We start from the raw sequence: 19619 nt of genomic DNA, 5'->3' as shown, positions 1-19619 counted from the left end.
CTTCCCTTTTTCAGGACCTTGTCTTTCAAAGATAATTCGTAAAAATACAAATAACTTCACAGATCTTCATTTTAATGGGATTAAACACTGTTTCCCATGCGTGTTCAATGAACCATAAACAATTAATGAACATGCATATGTGGAACATCATTAAGACACTAACAGCTTACAGATGGTAGGCAATTAAGAAGTTTTGAAAACTTAGGACACTAAAGAGGCCTTTCTACTGACTCTGAAAAACACCAAAAGAAAGATGCCCAGGGTCCCTGCTCATCTGCGTGGGCACAAACCCACCTTTGTTGGACCAGACAGGACTGTCAAAAAGTGCTCCTCATTGACGAGTTGCGGTTTTGTCTCACCAGGGGTGATGGTCGGATATGCGTTTATTGTCGAAGGAATGAGTGTTACACCGAGGCCTGTACTCTGGAGCGGGATGGAGGTGGAGGGTACGTCCTGGTCTGGGGCGGTGTGTCACAGCATCATCAGACTGAGCTTGTCATTGCAGGCAATCTCAATGCTGTGTGTTACAAGGAAGACATCCTCCCCGCTCATGTGGTACCCTTCCTGCAGGCTCATCCTGACGTGACCCTCCAGCATGACAATGCCACCAGCCATACTGCTCGTTCTGTGTGTGATTTCCTGCAAGACAGGAATGTCAGTGTTCTGCCATGGCCAGCGAAGAACCCGCACCTCAATCCTATTGAGCACGTCTGGGACCTGTTGGATCGGAGGGTGAGGGCTAGGGCCATTCCCCCCAGAAATGTCTGGGAACTTGCAGTTGCCTTGGTGGAAGAGTGGGGTAACATCTCACCGCAAGAACTGGCAAATCTGGTGCAGTCCATGAGGAGGAGATGCACTGCAGTTCTTAATGCAGCTGGTGGCCACACCAGATACTGACTGTTACTTTTGATTTTCACCCCCCTTTGTTCAGGGACACGTTATTCCATTTATGTTAGTCACATGTCTGTGGAACTTGTTCAGTTTATGTCTCAGTTGTTCAATCTTGGTATGTTCATACAAATATTTATAAATGTTAAGTTTGTTACGCTTTATCGGCCGAGGAGGGCCCTCACCGCTCGATCATGTTGTCAACAAGGCAGCATAGTGCGTGTTCCAGAAACATTCAACGTAACTTTTCCATGAAATATATGTTCAAATTTTCTAAGTCGTTTTCATTGGGAAGGCCGATAACGCGTTTTCAACAAATAAAACAATCACTTTTGCAGGTGAAAACACTGAATCCTACTCATTAATCGACATACATAATTACGTCACTTTTGTTTTGAGCCGACTTCGCCGGGGCTTTGAACGGTGCTCACGCCCGGGAAGCAGTTCGATTCCAAATTTCACCAGGTGCCAAACACCCTAACCGGGCGCCTGGCCCAGATGATTCGAATCCCCTCAATGTCCGCAAATCTGATGCGCCTTATAACCATAATAACCAATCATATTACCGTCTGCTACAAAGTATCCAGAATTGACCAATTACAGCAGAGTTAGGGTGGATTTAGTATCGGGCTTGTGGCGCAATGGATAACGCGTCTGACTACGGATCAGAAGATTCTAGGTTCGACTCCTGGCAAGCTCGTGCATTTTGTCTGAGTGAGATTTGGAAATGAGCGATATCTTTTCAATTTGTGCTGAGTGTCTTTGCCTACATGCACCAATAATTTATACCTCATAAACCCCCACAAAAAAGAAACTTCCCTTTTTCAGGACCTTGTCTTTCAAAGATAATTCGTAAAAATACAAATAACTTCACAGATCTTCATTTTAATGGGATTAAACACTGTTTCCCATGCGTGTTCAATGAACCATAAACAATTAATGAACATGCATATGTGGAACATCATTAAGACACTAACAGCTTACAGATGGTAGGCAATTAAGAAGTTTTGAAAACTTAGGACACTAAAGAGGCCTTTCTACTGACTCTGAAAAACACCAAAAGAAAGATGCCCAGGGTCCCTGCTCATCTGCGTGGGCACAAACCCACCTTTGTTGGACCAGACAGGACTGTCAAAAAGTGCTCCTCATTGACGAGTTGCGGTTTTGTCTCACCAGGGGTGATGGTCGGATATGCGTTTATTGTCGAAGGAATGAGTGTTACACCGAGGCCTGTACTCTGGAGCGGGATGGAGGTGGAGGGTACGTCCTGGTCTGGGGCGGTGTGTCACAGCATCATCAGACTGAGCTTGTCATTGCAGGCAATCTCAATGCTGTGTGTTACAAGGAAGACATCCTCCCCGCTCATGTGGTACCCTTCCTGCAGGCTCATCCTGACGTGACCCTCCAGCATGACAATGCCACCAGCCATACTGCTCGTTCTGTGTGTGATTTCCTGCAAGACAGGAATGTCAGTGTTCTGCCATGGCCAGCGAAGAACCCGCACCTCAATCCTATTGAGCACGTCTGGGACCTGTTGGATCGGAGGGTGAGGGCTAGGGCCATTCCCCCCCAGAAATGTCTGGGAACTTGCAGTTGCCTTGGTGGAAGAGTGGGGTAACATCTCACCGCAAGAACTGGCAAATCTGGTGCAGTCCATGAGGAGGAGATGCACTGCAGTTCTTAATGCAGCTGGTGGCCACACCAGATACTGACTGTTACTTTTGATTTTCACCCCCCCTTTGTTCAGGGACACGTTATTCCATTTATGTTAGTCACATGTCTGTGGAACTTGTTCAGTTTATGTCTCAGTTGTTCAATCTTGGTATGTTCATACAAATATTTATAAATGTTAAGTTTGTTACGCTTTATCGGCCGAGGAGGGCCCTCACCGCTCGATCATGTTGTCAACAAGGCAGCATAGTGCGTGTTCCAGAAACATTCAACGTAACTTTTCCATGAAATATATGTTCAAATTTTCTAAGTCGTTTTCATTGGGAAGGCCGATAACGCGTTTTCAACAAATAAAACAATCACTTTTGCAGGTGAAAACACTGAATCCTACTCATTAATCGACATACATAATTACGTCACTTTTGTTTTGAGCCGACTTCGCCGGGGGCTTTGAACGGTGCTCACGCCCGGGAAGCAGTTCGATTCCAAATTTCACCAGGTGCCAAACACCCTAACCGGGCGCCTGGCCCAGATGATTCGAATCCCCTCAATGTCCGCAAATCTGATGCGCCTTATAACCATAATAACCAATCATATTACCGTCTGCTACAAAGTATCCAGAATTGACCAATTACAGCAGAGTTAGGGTGGATTTAGTATCGGGCTTGTGGCGCAATGGATAACGCGTCTGACTACGGATCAGAAGATTCTAGGTTCGACTCCTGGCAAGCTCGTGCATTTTGTCTGAGTGAGATTTGGAAATGAGCGATATCTTTTCAATTTGTGCTGAGTGTCTTTGCCTACATGCACCAATAATTTATACCTCATAAACCCCCACAAAAAAGAAACTTCCCTTTTTCAGGACCTTGTCTTTCAAAGATAATTCGTAAAAATACAAATAACTTCACAGATCTTCATTTTAATGGGATTAAACACTGTTTCCCATGCGTGTTCAATGAACCATAAACAATTAATGAACATGCATATGTGGAACATCATTAAGACACTAACAGCTTACAGATGGTAGGCAATTAAGAAGTTTTGAAAACTTAGGACACTAAAGAGGCCTTTCTACTGACTCTGAAAAACACCAAAAGAAAGATGCCCAGGGTCCCTGCTCATCTGCGTGGGCACAAACCCACCTTTGTTGGACCAGACAGGACTGTCAAAAAGTGCTCCTCATTGACGAGTTGCGGTTTTGTCTCACCAGGGGTGATGGTCGGATATGCGTTTATTGTCGAAGGAATGAGTGTTACACCGAGGCCTGTACTCTGGAGCGGGATGGAGGTGGAGGGCGTCCTGGTCTGGGGCGGTGTGTCACAGCATCATCAGACTGAGCTTGTCATTGCAGGCAATCTCAATGCTGTGTGTTACAAGGAAGACATCCTCCCCGCTCATGTGGTACCCTTCCTGCAGGCTCATCCTGACGTGACCCTCCAGCATGACAATGCCACCAGCCATACTGCTCGTTCTGTGTGTGATTTCCTGCAAGACAGGAATGTCAGTGTTCTGCCATGGCCAGCGAAGAACCCGCACCTCAATCCTATTGAGCACGTCTGGGACCTGTTGGATCGGAGGGTGAGGGCTAGGGCCATTCCCCCCAGAAATGTCTGGGAACTTGCAGTTGCCTTGGTGGAAGAGTGGGGTAACATCTCACCGCAAGAACTGGCAAATCTGGTGCAGTCCATGAGGAGGAGATGCACTGCAGTTCTTAATGCAGCTGGTGGCCACACCAGATACTGACTGTTACTTTTGATTTTCACCCCCCTTTGTTCAGGGACACGTTATTCCATTTATGTTAGTCACATGTCTGTGGAACTTGTTCAGTTTATGTCTCAGTTGTTCAATCTTGGTATGTTCATACAAATATTTATAAATGTTAAGTTTGTTACGCTTTATCGGCCGAGGAGGGCCCTCACCGCTCGATCATGTTGTCAACAAGGCAGCATAGTGCGTGTTCCAGAAACATTCAACGTAACTTTTCCATGAAATATATGTTCAAATTTTCTAAGTCGTTTTCATTGGGAAGGCCGATAACGCGTTTTCAACAAATAAAACAATCACTTTTGCAGGTGAAAACACTGAATCCTACTCATTAATCGACATACATAATTACGTCACTTTTGTTTTGAGCCGACTTCGCCGGGGCTTTGAACGGTGCTCACGCCCGGGAAGCAGTTCGATTCCAAATTTCACCAGGTGCCAAACACCCTAACCGGGCGCCTGGCCCAGATGATTCGAATCCCCTCAATGTCCGCAAATCTGATGCGCCTTATAACCATAATAACCAATCATATTACCGTCTGCTACAAAGTATCCAGAATTGACCAATTACAGCAGAGTTAGGGTGGATTTAGTATCGGGCTTGTGGCGCAATGGATAACGCGTCTGACTACGGATCAGAAGATTCTAGGTTCGACTCCTGGCAAGCTCGTGCATTTTGTCTGAGTGAGATTTGGAAATGAGCGATATCTTTTCAATTTGTGCTGAGTGTCTTTGCCTACATGCACCAATAATTTATACCTCATAAACCCCCACAAAAAAAGAAACTTCCCTTTTTCAGGACCTTGTCTTTCAAAGATAATTCGTAAAAATACAAATAACTTCACAGATCTTCATTTTAATGGGATTAAACACTGTTTCCCATGCGTGTTCAATGAACCATAAACAATTAATGAACATGCATATGTGGAACATCATTAAGACACTAACAGCTTACAGATGGTAGGCAATTAAGAAGTTTTGAAAACTTAGGACACTAAAGAGGCCTTTCTACTGACTCTGAAAAACACCAAAAGAAAGATGCCCAGGGTCCCTGCTCATCTGCGTGGGCACAAACCCACCTTTGTTGGACCAGACAGGACTGTCAAAAAGTGCTCCTCATTGACGAGTTGCGGTTTTGTCTCACCAGGGGTGATGGTCGGATATGCGTTTATTGTCGAAGGAATGAGTGTTACACCGAGGCCTGTACTCTGGAGCGGGATGGAGGTGGAGGGTACGTCCTGGTCTGGGGCGGTGTGTCACAGCATCATCAGACTGAGCTTGTCATTGCAGGCAATCTCAATGCTGTGTGTTACAAGGAAGACATCCTCCCCGCTCATGTGGTACCCTTCCTGCAGGCTCATCCTGACGTGACCCTCCAGCATGACAATGCCACCAGCCATACTGCTCGTTCTGTGTGTGATTTCCTGCAAGACAGGAATGTCAGTGTTCTGCCATGGCCAGCGAAGAACCCGCACCTCAATCCTATTGAGCACGTCTGGGACCTGTTGGATCGGAGGGTGAGGGCTAGGGCCATTCCCCCCAGAAATGTCTGGGAACTTGCAGTTGCCTTGGTGGAAGAGTGGGGTAACATCTCACCGCAAGAACTGGCAAATCTGGTGCAGTCCATGAGGAGGAGATGCACTGCAGTTCTTAATGCAGCTGGTGGCCACACCAGATACTGACTGTTACTTTTGATTTTCACCCCCCTTTGTTCAGGGACACGTTATTCCATTTATGTTAGTCACATGTCTGTGGAACTTGTTCAGTTTATGTCTCAGTTGTTCAATCTTGGTATGTTCATACAAATATTTATAAATGTTAAGTTTGTTACGCTTTATCGGCCGAGGAGGGCCCTCACCGCTCGATCATGTTGTCAACAAGGCAGCATAGTGCGTGTTCCAGAAACATTCAACGTAACTTTTCCATGAAATATATGTTCAAATTTTCTAAGTCGTTTTCATTGGGAAGGCCGATAACGCGTTTTCAACAAATAAAACAATCACTTTTGCAGGTGAAAACACTGAATCCTACTCATTAATCGACATACATAATTACGTCACTTTTGTTTTGAGCCGACTTCGCCGGGGCTTTGAACGGTGCTCACGCCCGGGAAGCAGTTCGATTCCAAATTTCACCAGGTGCCAAACACCCTAACCGGGCGCCTGGCCCAGATGATTCGAATCCCCTCAATGTCCGCAAATCTGATGCGCCTTATAACCATAATAACCAATCATATTACCGTCTGCTACAAAGTATCCAGAATTGACCAATTACAGCAGAGTTAGGGTGGATTTAGTATCGGGCTTGTGGCGCAATGGATAACGCGTCTGACTACGGATCAGAAGATTCTAGGTTCGACTCCTGGCAAGCTCGTGCATTTTGTCTGAGTGAGATTTGGAAATGAGCGATATCTTTTCAATTTGTGCTGAGTGTCTTTGCCTACATGCACCAATAATTTATACCTCATAAACCCCCACAAAAAAAGAAACTTCCCTTTTTCAGGACCTTGTCTTTCAAAGATAATTCGTAAAAATACAAATAACTTCACAGATCTTCATTTTAATGGGATTAAACACTGTTTCCCATGCGTGTTCAATGAACCATAAACAATTAATGAACATGCATATGTGGAACATCATTAAGACACTAACAGCTTACAGATGGTAGGCAATTAAGAAGTTTTGAAAACTTAGGACACTAAAGAGGCCTTTCTACTGACTCTGAAAAACACCAAAAGAAAGATGCCCAGGGTCCCTGCTCATCTGCGTGGGCACAAACCCACCTTTGTTGGACCAGACAGGACTGTCAAAAAGTGCTCCTCATTGACGAGTTGCGGTTTTGTCTCACCAGGGGTGATGGTCGGATATGCGTTTATTGTCGAAGGAATGAGTGTTACACCGAGGCCTGTACTCTGGAGCGGGATGGAGGTGGAGGGTACGTCCTGGTCTGGGGCGGTGTGTCACAGCATCATCAGACTGAGCTTGTCATTGCAGGCAATCTCAATGCTGTGTGTTACAAGGAAGACATCCTCCCCGCTCATGTGGTACCCTTCCTGCAGGCTCATCCTGACGTGACCCTCCAGCATGACAATGCCACCAGCCATACTGCTCGTTCTGTGTGTGATTTCCTGCAAGACAGGAATGTCAGTGTTCTGCCATGGCCAGCGAAGAACCCGCACCTCAATCCTATTGAGCACGTCTGGGACCTGTTGGATCGGAGGGTGAGGGCTAGGGCCATTCCCCCCAGAAATGTCTGGGAACTTGCAGTTGCCTTGGTGGAAGAGTGGGGTAACATCTCACCGCAAGAACTGGCAAATCTGGTGCAGTCCATGAGGAGGAGATGCACTGCAGTTCTTAATGCAGCTGGTGGCCACACCAGATACTGACTGTTACTTTTGATTTTCACCCCCCTTTGTTCAGGGACACGTTATTCCATTTATGTTAGTCACATGTCTGTGGAACTTGTTCAGTTTATGTCTCAGTTGTTCAATCTTGGTATGTTCATACAAATATTTATAAATGTTAAGTTTGTTACGCTTTATCGGCCGAGGAGGGCCCTCACCGCTCGATCATGTTGTCAACAAGGCAGCATAGTGCGTGTTCCAGAAACATTCAACGTAACTTTTCCATGAAATATATGTTCAAATTTTCTAAGTCGTTTTCATTGGGAAGGCCGATAACGCGTTTTCAACAAATAAAACAATCACTTTTGCAGGTGAAAACACTGAATCCTACTCATTAATCGACATACATAATTACGTCACTTTTGTTTTGAGCCGACTTCGCCGGGGGCTTTGAACGGTGCTCACGCCCGGGAAGCAGTTCGATTCCAAATTTCACCAGGTGCCAAACACCCTAACCGGGCGCCTGGCCCAGATGATTCGAATCCCCTCAATGTCCGCAAATCTGATGCGCCTTATAACCATAATAACCAATCATATTACCGTCTGCTACAAAGTATCCAGAATTGACCAATTACAGCAGAGTTAGGGTGGATTTAGTATCGGGCTTGTGGCGCAATGGATAACGCGTCTGACTACGGATCAGAAGATTCTAGGTTCGACTCCTGGCAAGCTCGTGCATTTTGTCTGAGTGAGATTTGGAAATGAGCGATATCTTTTCAATTTGTGCTGAGTGTCTTTGCCTACATGCACCAATAATTTATACCTCATAAACCCCCACAAAAAAAGAAACTTCCCTTTTTCAGGACCTTGTCTTTCAAAGATAATTCGTAAAAATACAAATAACTTCACAGATCTTCATTTTAATGGGATTAAACACTGTTTCCCATGCGTGTTCAATGAACCATAAACAATTAATGAACATGCATATGTGGAACATCATTAAGACACTAACAGCTTACAGATGGTAGGCAATTAAGAAGTTTTGAAAACTTAGGACACTAAAGAGGCCTTTCTACTGACTCTGAAAAACACCAAAAGAAAGATGCCCAGGGTCCCTGCTCATCTGCGTGGGCACAAACCCACCTTTGTTGGACCAGACAGGACTGTCAAAAAGTGCTCCTCATTGACGAGTTGCGGTTTTGTCTCACCAGGGGTGATGGTCGGATATGCGTTTATTGTCGAAGGAATGAGTGTTACACCGAGGCCTGTACTCTGGAGCGGGATGGAGGTGGAGGGTACGTCCTGGTCTGGGGCGGTGTGTCACAGCATCATCAGACTGAGCTTGTCATTGCAGGCAATCTCAATGCTGTGTGTTACAAGGAAGACATCCTCCCCGCTCATGTGGTACCCTTCCTGCAGGCTCATCCTGACGTGACCCTCCAGCATGACAATGCCACCAGCCATACTGCTCGTTCTGTGTGTGATTTCCTGCAAGACAGGAATGTCAGTGTTCTGCCATGGCCAGCGAAGAACCCGCACCTCAATCCTATTGAGCACGTCTGGGACCTGTTGGATCGGAGGGTGAGGGCTAGGGCCATTCCCCCCCAGAAATGTCTGGGAACTTGCAGTTGCCTTGGTGGAAGAGTGGGGTAACATCTCACCGCAAGAACTGGCAAATCTGGTGCAGTCCATGAGGAGGAGATGCACTGCAGTTCTTAATGCAGCTGGTGGCCACACCAGATACTGACTGTTACTTTTGATTTTCACCCCCCCTTTGTTCAGGGACACGTTATTCCATTTATGTTAGTCACATGTCTGTGGAACTTGTTCAGTTTATGTCTCAGTTGTTCAATCTTGGTATGTTCATACAAATATTTATAAATGTTAAGTTTGTTACGCTTTATCGGCCGAGGAGGGCCCTCACCGCTCGATCATGTTGTCAACAAGGCAGCATAGTGCGTGTTCCAGAAACATTCAACGTAACTTTTCCATGAAATATATGTTCAAATTTTCTAAGTCGTTTTCATTGGGAAGGCCGATAACGCGTTTTCAACAAATAAAACAATCACTTTTGCAGGTGAAAACACTGAATCCTACTCATTAATCGACATACATAATTACGTCACTTTTGTTTTGAGCCGACTTCGCCGGGGGCTTTGAACGGTGCTCACGCCCGGGAAGCAGTTCGATTCCAAATTTCACCAGGTGCCAAACACCCTAACCGGGCGCCTGGCCCAGATGATTCGAATCCCCTCAATGTCCGCAAATCTGATGCGCCTTATAACCATAATAACCAATCATATTACCGTCTGCTACAAAGTATCCAGAATTGACCAATTACAGCAGAGTTAGGGTGAATTTAGTATCGGGCTTGTGGCGCAATGGATAACGCGTCTGACTACGGATCAGAAGATTCTAGGTTCGACTCCTGGCAAGCTCGTGCATTTTGTCTGAGTGAGATTTGGAAATGAGCGATATCTTTTCAATTTGTGCTGAGTGTCTTTGCCTACATGCACCAATAATTTATACCTCATAAACCCCCACAAAAAAGAAACTTCCCTTTTTCAGGACCTTGTCTTTCAAAGATAATTCGTAAAAATACAAATAACTTCACAGATCTTCATTTTAATGGGATTAAACACTGTTTCCCATGCGTGTTCAATGAACCATAAACAATTAATGAACATGCATATGTGGAACATCATTAAGACACTAACAGCTTACAGATGGTAGGCAATTAAGAAGTTTTGAAAACTTAGGACACTAAAGAGGCCTTTCTACTGACTCTGAAAAACACCAAAAGAAAGATGCCCAGGGTCCCTGCTCATCTGCGTGGGCACAAACCCACCTTTGTTGGACCAGACAGGACTGTCAAAAAGTGCTCCTCATTGACGAGTTGCGGTTTTGTCTCACCAGGGGTGATGGTCGGATATGCGTTTATTGTCGAAGGAATGAGTGTTACACCGAGGCCTGTACTCTGGAGCGGGATGGAGGTGGAGGGTACGTCCTGGTCTGGGGCGGTGTGTCACAGCATCATCAGACTGAGCTTGTCATTGCAGGCAATCTCAATGCTGTGTGTTACAAGGAAGACATCCTCCCCGCTCATGTGGTACCCTTCCTGCAGGCTCATCCTGACGTGACCCTCCAGCATGACAATGCCACCAGCCATACTGCTCGTTCTGTGTGTGATTTCCTGCAAGACAGGAATGTCAGTGTTCTGCCATGGCCAGCGAAGAACCCGCACCTCAATCCTATTGAGCACGTCTGGGACCTGTTGGATCGGAGGGTGAGGGCTAGGGCCATTCCCCCCAGAAATGTCTGGGAACTTGCAGTTGCCTTGGTGGAAGAGTGGGGTAACATCTCACCGCAAGAACTGGCAAATCTGGTGCAGTCCATGAGGAGGAGATGCACTGCAGTTCTTAATGCAGCTGGTGGCCACACCAGATACTGACTGTTACTTTTGATTTTCACCCCCCTTTGTTCAGGGACACGTTATTCCATTTATGTTAGTCACATGTCTGTGGAACTTGTTCAGTTTATGTCTCAGTTGTTCAATCTTGGTATGTTCATACAAATATTTATAAATGTTAAGTTTGTTACGCTTTATCGGCCGAGGAGGGCCCTCACCGCTCGATCATGTTGTCAACAAGGCAGCATAGTGCGTGTTCCAGAAACATTCAACGTAACTTTTCCATGAAATATATGTTCAAATTTTCTAAGTCGTTTTCATTGGGAAGGCCGATAACGCGTTTTCAACAAATAAAACAATCACTTTTGCAGGTGAAAACACTGAATCCTACTCATTAATCGACATACATAATTACGTCACTTTTGTTTTGAGCCGACTTCGCCGGGGCTTTGAACGGTGCTCACGCCCGGGAAGCAGTTCGATTCCAAATTTCACCAGGTGCCAAACACCCTAACCGGGCGCCTGGCCCAGATGATTCGAATCCCCTCAATGTCCGCAAATCTGATGCGCCTTATAACCATAATAACCAATCATATTACCGTCTGCTACAAAGTATCCAGAATTGACCAATTACAGCAGAGTTAGGGTGAATTTAGTATCGGGCTTGTGGCGCAATGGATAACGCGTCTGACTACGGATCAGAAGATTCTAGGTTCGACTCCTGGCAAGCTCGTGCATTTTGTCTGAGTGAGATTTGGAAATGAGCGATATCTTTTCAATTTGTGCTGAGTGTCTTTGCCTACATGCACCAATAATTTATACCTCATAAACCCCCACAAAAAAGAAACTTCCCTTTTTCAGGACCTTGTCTTTCAAAGATAATTCGTAAAAATACAAATAACTTCACAGATCTTCATTTTAATGGGATTAAACACTGTTTCCCATGCGTGTTCAATGAACCATAAACAATTAATGAACATGCATATGTGGAACATCATTAAGACACTAACAGCTTACAGATGGTAGGCAATTAAGAAGTTTTGAAAACTTAGGACACTAAAGAGGCCTTTCTACTGACTCTGAAAAACACCAAAAGAAAGATGCCCAGGGTCCCTGCTCATCTGCGTGGGCACAAACCCACCTTTGTTGGACCAGACAGGACTGTCAAAAAGTGCTCCTCATTGACGAGTTGCGGTTTTGTCTCACCAGGGGTGATGGTCGGATATGCGTTTATTGTCGAAGGAATGAGTGTTACACCGAGGCCTGTACTCTGGAGCGGGATGGAGGTGGAGGGTACGTCCTGGTCTGGGGCGGTGTGTCACAGCATCATCAGACTGAGCTTGTCATTGCAGGCAATCTCAATGCTGTGTGTTACAAGGAAGACATCCTCCCCGCTCATGTGGTACCCTTCCTGCAGGCTCATCCTGACGTGACCCTCCAGCATGACAATGCCACCAGCCATACTGCTCGTTCTGTGTGTGATTTCCTGCAAGACAGGAATGTCAGTGTTCTGCCATGGCCAGCGAAGAACCCGCACCTCAATCCTATTGAGCACGTCTGGGACCTGTTGGATCGGAGGGTGAGGGCTAGGGCCATTCCCCCCAGAAATGTCTGGGAACTTGCAGTTGCCTTGGTGGAAGAGTGGGGTAACATCTCACCGCAAGAACTGGCAAATCTGGTGCAGTCCATGAGGAGGAGATGCACTGCAGTTCTTAATGCAGCTGGTGGCCACACCAGATACTGACTGTTACTTTTGATTTTCACCCCCCTTTGTTCAGGGACACGTTATTCCATTTATGTTAGTCACATGTCTGTGGAACTTGTTCAGTTTATGTCTCAGTTGTTCAATCTTGGTATGTTCATACAAATATTTATAAATGTTAAGTTTGTTACGCTTTATCGGCCGAGGAGGGCCCTCACCGCTCGATCATGTTGTCAACAAGGCAGCATAGTGCGTGTTCCAGAAACATTCAACGTAACTTTTCCATGAAATATATGTTCAAATTTTCTAAGTCGTTTTCATTGGGAAGGCCGATAACGCGTTTTCAACAAATAAAACAATCACTTTTGCAGGTGAAAACACTGAATCCTACTCATTAATCGACATACATAATTACGTCACTTTTGTTTTGAGCCGACTTCGCCGGGGGCTTTGAACGGTGCTCACGCCCGGGAAGCAGTTCGATTCCAAATTTCACCAGGTGCCAAACACCCTAACCGGGCGCCTGGCCCAGATGATTCGAATCCCCTCAATGTCCGCAAATCTGATGCGCCTTATAACCATAATAACCAATCATATTACCGTCTGCTACAAAGTATCCAGAATTGACCAATTACAGCAGAGTTAGGGTGAATTTAGTATCGGGCTTGTGGCGCAATGGATAACGCGTCTGACTACGGATCAGAAGATTCTAGGTTCGACTCCTGGCAAGCTCGTGCATTTTGTCTGAGTGAGATTTGGAAATGAGCGATATCTTTTCAATTTGTGCTGAGTGTCTTTGCCTACATGCACCAATAATTTATACCTCATAAACCCCCACAAAAAAAGAAACTTCCCTTTTTCAGGACCTTGTCTTTCAAAGATAATTCGTAAAAATACAAATAACTTCACAGATCTTCATTTTAATGGGATTAAACACTGTTTCCCATGCGTGTTCAATGAACCATAAACAATTAATGAACATGCATATGTGGAACATCATTAAGACACTAACAGCTTACAGATGGTAGGCAATTAAGAAGTTTTGAAAACTTAGGACACTAAAGAGGCCTTTCTACTGACTCTGAAAAACACCAAAAGAAAGATGCCCAGGGTCCCTGCTCATCTGCGTGGGCACAAACCCACCTTTGTTGGACCAGACAGGACTGTCAAAAAGTGCTCCTCATTGACGAGTTGCGGTTTTGTCTCACCAGGGGTGATGGTCGGATATGCGTTTATTGTCGAAGGAATGAGTGTTACACCGAGGCCTGTACTCTGGAGCGGGATGGAGGTGGAGGGTACGTCCTGGTCTGGGGCGGTGTGTCACAGCATCATCAGACTGAGCTTGTCATTGCAGGCAATCTCAATGCTGTGTGTTACAAGGAAGACATCCTCCCCGCTCATGTGGTACCCTTCCTGCAGGCTCATCCTGACGTGACCCTCCAGCATGACAATGCCACCAGCCATACTGCTCGTTCTGTGTGTGATTTCCTGCAAGACAGGAATGTCAGTGTTCTGCCATGGCCAGCGAAGAACCCGCACCTCAATCCTATTGAGCACGTCTGGGACCTGTTGGATCGGAGGGTAGGGCTAGGGCCATTCCCCCAGAAATGTCTGGGAACTTGCAGTTGCCTTGGTGGAAGAGTGGGGTAACATCTCACCGCAAGAACTGGCAAATCTGGTGCAGTCCATGAGGAGGAGATGCACTGCAGTTCTTAATGCAGCTGGTGGCCACACCAGATACTGACTGTTACTTTTGATTTTCACCCCCCTTTGTTCAGGGACACGTTATTCCATTTATGTTAGTCACATGTCTGTGGAACTTGTTCAGTTTATGTCTCAGTTGTTCAATCTTGGTATGTTCATACAAATATTTATAAATGTTAAGTTTGTTACGCTTTATCGGCCGAGGAGGGCCCTCACCGCTCGATCATGTTGTCAACAAGGCAGCATAGTGCGTGTTCCAGAAACATTCAACGTAACTTTTCCATGAAATATATGTTCAAATTTTCTAAGTCGTTTTCATTGGGAAGGCCGATAACGCGTTTTCAACAAATAAAACAATCACTTTTGCAGGTGAAAACACTGAATCCTACTCATTAATCGACATACATAATTACGTCACTTTTGTTTTGAGCCGACTTCGCCGGGGCTTTGAACGGTGCTCACGCCCGGGAAGCAGTTCGATTCCAAATTTCACCAGGTGCCAAACACCCTAACCGGGCGCCTGGCCCAGATGATTCGAATCCCCTCAATGTCCGCAAATCTGATGCGCCTTATAACCATAATAACCAATCATATTACCGTCTGCTACAAAGTATCCAGAATTGACCAATTACAGCAGAGTTAGGGTGAATTTAGTATCGGGCTTGTGGCGCAATGGATAACGCGTCTGACTACGGATCAGAAGATTCTAGGTTCGACTCCTGGCAAGCTCGTGCATTTTGTCTGAGTGAGATTTGGAAATGAGCGATATCTTTTCAATTTGTGCTGAGTGTCTTTGCCTACATGCACCAATAATTTATACCTCATAAACCCCCACAAAAAGAAACTTCCCTTTTTCAGGACCTTGTCTTTCAAAGATAATTCGTAAAAATACAAATAACTTCACAGATCTTCATTTTAATGGGATTAAACACTGTTTCCCATGCGTGTTCAATGAACCATAAACAATTAATGAACATGCATATGTGGAACATCATTAAGACACTAACAGCTTACAGATGGTAGGCAATTAAGAAGTTTTGAAAACTTAGGACACTAAAGAGGCCTTTCTACTGACTCTGAAAAACACCAAAAGAAAGATGCCCAGGGTCCCTGCTCATCTGCGTGGGCACAAACCCACCTTTGTTGGACCAGACAGGACTGTCAAAAAGTGCTCCTCATTGACGAGTTGCGGTTTTGTCTCACCAGGGGTGATGGTCGGATATGCGTTTATTGTCGAAGGAATGAGTGTTACACCGAGGCCTGTACTCTGGAGCGGGATGGAGGTGGAGGGTACGTCCTGGTCTGGGGCGGTGTGTCACAGCATCATCAGACTGAGCTTGTCATTGCAGGCAATCTCAATGCTGTGTGTTACAAGGAAGACATCCTCCCCGCTCATGTGGTACCCTTCCTGCAGGCTCATCCTGACGTGACCCTCCAGCATGACAATGCCACCAGCCATACTGCTCGTTCTGTGTGTGATTTCCTGCAAGACAGGAATGTCAGTGTTCTGCCATGGCCAGCGAAGAACCCGCACCTCAATCCTATTGAGCACGTCTGGGACCTGTTGGATCGGAGGGTGAGGGCTAGGGCCATTCCCCCCAGAAATGTCTGGGAACTTGCAGTTGCCTTGGTGGAAGAGTGGGGTAACATCTCACCGCAAGAACTGGCAAATCTGGTGCAGTCCATGAGGAGGAGATGCACTGCAGTTCTTAATGCAGCTGGTGGCCACACCAGATACTGACTGTTACTTTTGATTTTCACCCCCCTTTGTTCAGGGACACGTTATTCCATTTATGTTAGTCACATGTCTGTGGAACTTGTTCAGTTTATGTCTCAGTTGTTCAATCTTGGTATGTTCATACAAATATTTATAAATGTTAAGTTTGTTACGCTTTATCGGCCGAGGAGGGCCCTCACCGCTCGATCATGTTGTCAACAAGGCAGCATAGTGCGTGTTCCAGAAACATTCAACGTAACTTTTCCATGAAATATATGTTCAAATTTTCTAAGTCGTTTTCATTGGGAAGGCCGATAACGCGTTTTCAACAAATAAAACAATCACTTTTGCAGGTGAAAACACTGAATCCTACTCATTAATCGACATACATAATTACGTCACTTTTGTTTTGAGCCGACTTCGCCGGGGCTTTGAACGGTGCTCACGCCCGGGAAGCAGTTCGATTCCAAATTTCACCAGGTGCCAAACACCCTAACCGGGCGCCTGGCCCAGATGATTCGAATCCCCTCAATGTCCGCAAATCTGATGCGCCTTATAACCATAATAACCAATCATATTACCGTCTGCTACAAAGTATCCAGAATTGACCAATTACAGCAGAGTTAGGGTGGATTTAGTATCGGGCTTGTGGCGCAATGGATAAACGCGTCTGACTACGGATCAGAAGATTCTAGGTTCGACTCCTGGCAAGCTCGTGCATTTTGTCTGAGTGAGATTTGGAAATGAGCGATATCTTTTCAATTTGTGCTGAGTGTCTTTGCCTACATGCACCAATAATTTATACCTCATAAACCCCCACAAAAAAAGAAACTTCCCTTTTTCAGGACCTTGTCTTTCAAAGATAATTCGTAAAAATACAAATAACTTCACAGATCTTCATTTTAATGGGATTAAACACTGTTTCCCATGCGTGTTCAATGAACCATAAACAATTAATGAACATGCATATGTGGAACATCATTAAGACACTAACAGCTTACAGATGGTAGGCAATTAAGAAGTTTTGAAAACTTAGGACACTAAAGAGGCCTTTCTACTGACTCTGAAAAACACCAAAAGAAAGATGCCCAGGGTCCCTGCTCATCTGCGTGGGCACAAACCCACCTTTGTTGGACCAGACAGGACTGTCAAAAAGTGCTCCTCATTGACGAGTTGCGGTTTTGTCTCACCAGGGGTGATGGTCGGATATGCGTTTATTGTCGAAGGAATGAGTGTTACACCGAGGCCTGTACTCTGGAGCGGGATGGAGGTGGAGGGTACGTCCTGGTCTGGGGCGGTGTGTCACAGCATCATCAGACTGAGCTTGTCATTGCAGGCAATCTCAATGCTGTGTGTTACAAGGAAGACATCCTCCCCGCTCATGTGGTACCCTTCCTGCAGGCTCATCCTGACGTGACCCTCCAGCATGACAATGCCACCAGCCATACTGCTCGTTCTGTGTGTGATTTCCTGCAAGACAGGAATGTCAGTGTTCTGCCATGGCCAGCGAAGAACCCGCACCTCAATCCTATTGAGCACGTCTGGGACCTGTTGGATCGGAGGGTGAGGGCTAGGGCCATTCCCCCCAGAAATGTCTGGGAACTTGCAGTTGCCTTGGTGGAAGAGTGGGGTAACATCTCACCGCAAGAACTGGCAAATCTGGTGCAGTCCATGAGGAGGAGATGCACTGCAGTTCTTAATGCAGCTGGTGGCCACACCAGATACTGACTGTTACTTTTGATTTTCACCCCCCTTTGTTCAGGGACACGTTATTCCATTTATGTTAGTCACATGTCTGTGGAACTTGTTCAGTTTATGTCTCAGTTGTTCAATCTTGGTATGTTCATACAAATATTTATAAATGTTAAGTTTGTTACGCTTTATCGGCCGAGGAGGGCCCTCACCGCTCGATCATGTTGTCAACAAGGCAGCATAGTGCGTGTTCCAGAAACATTCAACGTAACTTTTCCATGAAATATATGTTCAAATTTTCTAAGTCGTTTTCATTGGGAAGGCCGATAACGCGTTTTCAACAAATAAAACAATCACTTTTGCAGGTGAAAACACTGAATCCTACTCATTAATCGACATACATAATTACGTCACTTTTGTTTTGAGCCGACTTCGCCGGGGCTTTGAACGGTGCTCACGCCCGGGAAGCAGTTCGATTCCAAATTTCACCAGGTGCCAAACACCCTAACCGGGCGCCTGGCCCAGATGATTCGAATCCCCTCAATGTCCGCAAATCTGATGCGCCTTATAACCATAATAACCAATCATATTACCGTCTGCTACAAAGTATCCAGAATTGACCAATTACAGCAGAGTTAGGGTGGATTTAGTATCGGGCTTGTGGCGCAATGGATAACGCGTCTGACTACGGATCAGAAGATTCTAGGTTCGACTCCTGGCAAGCTCGTGCATTTTGTCTGAGTGAGATTTGGAAATGAGCGATATCTTTTCAATTTGTGCTGAGTGTCTTTGCCTACATGCACCAATAATTTATACCTCATAAACCCCCACAAAAAAGAAACTTCCCTTTTTCAGGACCTTGTCTTTCAAAGATAATTCGTAAAAATACAAATAACTTCACAGATCTTCATTTTAATGGGATTAAACACTGTTTCCCATGCGTGTTCAATGAACCATAAACAATTAATGAACATGCATATGTGGAACATCATTAAGACACTAACAGCTTACAGATGGTAGGCAATTAAGAAGTTTTGAAAACTTAGGACACTAAAGAGGCCTTTCTACTGACTCTGAAAAACACCAAAAGAAAGATGCCCAGGGTCCCTGCTCATCTGCGTGGGCACAAACCCACCTTTGTTGGACCAGACAGGACTGTCAAAAAGTGCTCCTCATTGACGAGTTGCGGTTTTGTCTCACCAGGGGTGATGGTCGGATATGCGTTTATTGTCGAAGGAATGAGTGTTACACCGAGGCCTGTACTCTGGAGCGGGATGGAGGTGGAGGGTACGTCCTGGTCTGGGGCGGTGTGTCACAGCATCATCAGACTGAGCTTGTCATTGCAGGCAATCTCAATGCTGTGTGTTACAAGGAAGACATCCTCCCCGCTCATGTGGTACCCTTCCTGCAGGCTCATCCTGACGTGACCCTCCAGCATGACAATGCCACCAGCCATACTGCTCGTTCTGTGTGTGATTTCCTGCAAGACAGGAATGTCAGTGTTCTGCCATGGCCAGCGAAGAACCCGCACCTCAATCCTATTGAGCACGTCTGGGACCTGTTGGATCGGAGGGTGAGGGCTAGGGCCATTCCCCCCAGAAATGTCTGGGAACTTGCAGTTGCCTTGGTGGAAGAGTGGGGTAACATCTCACCGCAAGAACTGGCAAATCTGGTGCAGTCCATGAGGAGGAGATGCACTGCAGTTCTTAATGCAGCTGGTGGCCACACC

General features: G+C 45.7%; 10 non-coding genes across 10 annotated transcripts; all 10 read left to right on the top strand.

The window, feature by feature from the left end:
• The first annotated feature begins 1515 nt into the window (after nucleotides 1-1515).
• On the top strand, nucleotides 1516-1588 carry trnar-acg. Its single transcript has one exon. It is a non-coding gene; the product is annotated as a tRNA-Arg (tRNA).
• A 1632-nt stretch (nucleotides 1589-3220) lies between these two features.
• trnar-acg lies at nucleotides 3221-3293 on the top strand. Its single transcript has one exon. It is a non-coding gene; the product is annotated as a tRNA-Arg (tRNA).
• A 1627-nt stretch (nucleotides 3294-4920) lies between these two features.
• trnar-acg lies at nucleotides 4921-4993 on the top strand. The gene has a single exon. It is a non-coding gene; the product is annotated as a tRNA-Arg (tRNA).
• A 1630-nt stretch (nucleotides 4994-6623) lies between these two features.
• trnar-acg lies at nucleotides 6624-6696 on the top strand. The gene has a single exon. It is a non-coding gene; the product is annotated as a tRNA-Arg (tRNA).
• Nucleotides 6697-8327: 1631 nt separating this feature from the next.
• trnar-acg lies at nucleotides 8328-8400 on the top strand. Its single transcript has one exon. It is a non-coding gene; the product is annotated as a tRNA-Arg (tRNA).
• A 1633-nt stretch (nucleotides 8401-10033) lies between these two features.
• trnar-acg lies at nucleotides 10034-10106 on the top strand. The gene has a single exon. It is a non-coding gene; the product is annotated as a tRNA-Arg (tRNA).
• Nucleotides 10107-11735: 1629 nt separating this feature from the next.
• On the top strand, nucleotides 11736-11808 carry trnar-acg. The gene has a single exon. It is a non-coding gene; the product is annotated as a tRNA-Arg (tRNA).
• A 1630-nt stretch (nucleotides 11809-13438) lies between these two features.
• trnar-acg lies at nucleotides 13439-13511 on the top strand. The gene has a single exon. It is a non-coding gene; the product is annotated as a tRNA-Arg (tRNA).
• A 1628-nt stretch (nucleotides 13512-15139) lies between these two features.
• Nucleotides 15140-15212, top strand: trnar-acg. The gene has a single exon. It is a non-coding gene; the product is annotated as a tRNA-Arg (tRNA).
• A 3332-nt stretch (nucleotides 15213-18544) lies between these two features.
• On the top strand, nucleotides 18545-18617 carry trnar-acg. Its single transcript has one exon. It is a non-coding gene; the product is annotated as a tRNA-Arg (tRNA).
• The last annotated feature ends 1002 nt before the right edge of the window (nucleotides 18618-19619 follow it).

Source organism: Oncorhynchus gorbuscha, linkage group LG05 (genome assembly GCF_021184085.1).
Source record: "Oncorhynchus gorbuscha isolate QuinsamMale2020 ecotype Even-year linkage group LG05, OgorEven_v1.0, whole genome shotgun sequence".
NCBI classification, from domain to species: Eukaryota; Metazoa; Chordata; class Actinopteri; order Salmoniformes; family Salmonidae; genus Oncorhynchus; species Oncorhynchus gorbuscha.
This window is presented reverse-complemented; position numbering and strand designations above follow the sequence as displayed.